Below are 4,201 nucleotides of genomic sequence, written 5' to 3' on the forward strand. Positions count from 1 at the left end.
TTTTTTACAAAATTAGAAAAATTCCTAAAATTCGAATAGAACCAAAAAAGACCCCAAAGAGCCAAAGCAATCCTAAGCAAAATGAAAAAAAGAAAAGAAAAGAAAAGAAAAAGCTGGAGGCATCAAATTACCCAACTTCAAATTATACTTCAAGGCTATACTAACCAAAACACTATGGCACTGGTATAAAAGTAAATACCTAGACCAATAGAACAGAATAGAGAACCCAGAAATAAAGCCAAATATTTACAACCAACTGATCTTTGACAAAGCAGACAAAAACATAAACTGGGGAAATGACACCCTCAATATATGGTGCTGGGAAAATTAAAGAGCCAGAAGGGGAAGAATGAACTGTATCCATGACTCTCACCATATATAAAAATTATCTCAATGTGGATGAAAATGTTAAATTTAAGACCTGAAGCCATAAAAATTCTTGAAAAAATTCCTAGGAAAAACTTTTCTGGACATTGGCCTAGGCAAATAATTTGACTAAGAACCCCAAAGCAAATTCAACAAAAACATAAATAAATGGGACCTAATTAAACTAAAAATTTCTGCACAGCCAAAGATTTAATTATCAATGCATGGAGCAATGGCGACCTTTGTGAGTGAGCTGGAGGTGGCCAAGAAGAACTTGAGTGAGGCCCTGGGGGACAACATGAATCAATACTGGCCTAACTTAAGCTGTGGTTCAAGCGGAAGATCAGGAAAGAGGACTTTGACCTTGAAACTCATAGGCTTCTTACATAGGATAATATGCATTCTCACAATGATTTCCTCCTGGACATTCTCACGCATTGTCAGATTTTGGTTTCTACATCAGAGGGTGCTGGATCTTTGCCCTGGATTGGGGGTTCCGCAGCAAAACCTGGAAAGCCCAATGGAAAGAAAAAGCTTTCTTCTGTCCGAAATTTGATTATAGATTCCAGCCTCACAATCCTTTCTCAAGAGCCCAGTAATTTGTGGGAAAACATCCCCAAGATGATGATGACTTGAAACTTTGTTCCCACACAATGATGCTTCTCATTCAAGGCTGGCTTGAAGGGAGAATGTCAGTGACTGCTTATGAGCATGGGCTGGACAATGTCACCGAGGAGGCTATTTCAGCTCTTGTCTATGCTTTGGAGAATCACCCTAAAGATATACTGACATCAGTTGTGTCAAGAAGGAAAGCTTATCAGTTATGAGATGACCATTTTAAATATGCCTTTGGCAGTAATGTGACCCCATAGCCATACCTGAAGAATAATGTAGTAGCTTAGAACAACTTAATATAAAGCCCTCAAGCTTTTACTGCTCCTTGTGCTGGTCAGAATCCAGCTTCTCACCCACCTCCTGATGAAGCCGAGCAGCAGGCTACATTCCTGCTGGCATGCTCTGGAGACACTCTATCTGCATCTTTATCTCCAGTGAACATGTATGAACTTTTTGAAGCTCTGTGCGTACACAGGGAAGTCATACCTACACATACTGTCTATGCCGTTAACATTGAAAGGATCATCATGAAAGTCTGGCATCCAAATCATGAAGAGCTGAAGACAGAGTTCACCACCAGTGCTTGGCAACCAAGGAGGGGCTTTTGCTGTGCTAAATGAGGATTTGAAGGTGTGGGACCCTCATCAAATTCATTGATTACTGAAAATTGAATTTTGGGGGGGGGTCTACATTTCAAGGCTGAAGTGTATGGTGTATATATAACCGTTCATATGGAAATGAGACAATGAGTACATTTTGTGTTGCTCTTGTGAAGCCGCTAATATAAATCTTTGGTAACGACCCATATCTCTATATGTATGTGTTCCTAGTTGTGGGAGCAGGCTCTAATGAAATCCTGTGCCTGGAATGGAGATATTTCGGTACCTGAGGCTTAGTATCCTGTGGTCTGCATGTAAGATAGATGACATCCTAGAACAAAGAAGCTGTTACAACTTAGTCCCCCTGATCAGCAGGGCATCTCTGTATTCAGTGATGTCGTACATTCTGTATCTAGAAGTCTAAAATTTCTGCCTTTCTCTTAAAGGATGTGCTCTTGCATTTTGCTTGAAATAACCTACACAGTTTTAAAAACCAGGTATCTCCATTATTGATCAGTTTAATTTTTAATAGCTATACGTAACCCCTGAAAAATTTATCACTATAACTCCATGGGAAATATGACTTGGAAGTGCTCTGTGTTACTAAACAAAATAAAGTCCCTCTGCATTTAAAACCAAAATCAAAACAAAACTCTTGGAATGCAATTAATTTATTCTATGTCTTCCCATGACTCAAGTTTTGTTAGAGTTAATATGCCCAAAGAATTTGACTGGCAGTGTCTTTGGTTAATTATTCATATAGAATATATTTTAAGAAATGTACACAAACTTGATATATGCTTGTTAACTCCCCTGTTTCTAGGAGGTATCTGTTTCTACCCTTTCAAGTGATAAAGTGGAAATAATTTACATTCGACAGTTTCACTGATAACAAACCTAGGTTTTTTTTAAGAGATATGTTCCTTTTTACTTAAGGGATAGTGCTGATGATAAATTAGTATATATATATATAGCTTTGCATAGGTCCAAATAATGGCTGAATAGATATGTATATGTGGTTCACATATCTGGTTCTGTGTATTTGATTTTGTACTTTAAATGTGACAAACCTTTTGGGAGAAAAAAAGATTTAATTATCAGAGTAAATAGGCAACCTACAGAATGGGAGAAAATATTTGCAAATTATGCACCTAATAAAGGACTGATATCAAGAATCTACAAGGAATTGAAACAAACCAGCAAGGAAGAAAAAAAATAATCACATCAAAAATTGAGCAAATGACATGAACAGACATTTCTCAAAAGAAGATATACAAATAGCCAACAAACACATTTTTAAGAATGCTCAATATTACTACTCCTGAGTAAAATGCAATTGAAACTACTATGAGATACCACCTTACCTCAGCCAGAATGAGTAAGGGTACTTTTTATTAAAAAGAAAAAAATAGATATTAGGATGGATATAGTAAAAAAATGAACACTTATACACTGTTGGTGGGAATGTAAATTAGTATAACTTCTATTGAAAACAGTACGGAGATTTCTTAAGTAAGAAAAGATTTACCATTCAATCCAGAGATCCCACTACTGGCTATCCACCCAAAGGAAAATAAGTCATTATATGGAAAAGAAACTTTTATGTGTACATAAATTGGATATATGCTTGGTAATCCCTCTACTGCAGCACAATTTACAACTTAAAAGATATGGAACCAACCTAAATGCCTATCAACCAATGAGTCAATAAAGAAAAGGTGGTATATATCCATATAAATATACTATGGAATACAACTAAGCCATAAGAAAAGAACAAAAGTGTCTTTTGCACAATTTGGATGGAGCTGGAGGCTTTTATTCTAAGTGAAGTAACTCAGGAATTGAAAACCAAACATTACATATTCTCACTTACAGGTGGAAATTAAACTGTGGGTATGCTAAGGCATACAGAGTGGTATCATGGGCACTGGAGACTCATAAAGGAGGCTGGGCAGGAGGAGGTGAGGGATGAAAAACTATTGAGTACAAGGTACGGTATTTAGGTGATTGGTGCACTAAAATCCCAGACTTCACGGCTACACAATTCATCCATGCAACCAAAAGCCACTTGTATCCCTAAAGCTATTGAAATAAAAATTAAAAAGAATTTAAGCTAACTCTTTTAGTAATTAGTAATGTTAATACCAATTATTCATGTGTAAATGTACATCGTAAAAGGTGAAAACATAAAAATATGTATTTATATTATTAAGAACTGCAACACAGTTACATTTCCATTTTTAACTGCAGACTTGACTTTGCAATCTTCCTTTTGCCTACACACCAAGCAGCCACTAATGTATTGAAGTAAGTGCATTGCCTGAAGGTTAGCTCTTCTTGCCCAGTGACAGAAATTAACAAAAGTTTAGCAACAGTAAATGCTAGCCAATAAGAAAACCTGACCAACTATGCTGAATTCTTGTCAGAGGGAATGCTAAGCAACCTTACCTCTTTAAGTTATATGTTGTATCAGTGCCTGCTTATTAATCCTCTGAAGTCAATCACCAGCTCACACATATCTTTCTTTCTTGACAAAAACAGAAGTTAAATTGATCCGTATAAGACTGTCTATACCGGATACGGATAAAGGCTACCAGTCCAATAAAAGAATGGTTAGCTAC

At 36.5% G+C, this 4,201-nt stretch overlaps 1 pseudogene; it reads left to right on the top strand.

The window, feature by feature from the left end:
- The first annotated feature begins 598 nt into the window (after positions 1–598).
- LOC100612455 (transcriptional adapter 1-like) lies at positions 599–1,597 on the top strand (annotated as a pseudogene).
- The last annotated feature ends 2,604 nt before the right edge of the window (positions 1,598–4,201 follow it).

Source organism: Pan troglodytes, chromosome 7 (assembly GCF_028858775.2).
Source record: "Pan troglodytes isolate AG18354 chromosome 7, NHGRI_mPanTro3-v2.0_pri, whole genome shotgun sequence".
Taxonomy (NCBI): Eukaryota; Metazoa; Chordata; class Mammalia; order Primates; family Hominidae; genus Pan; species Pan troglodytes.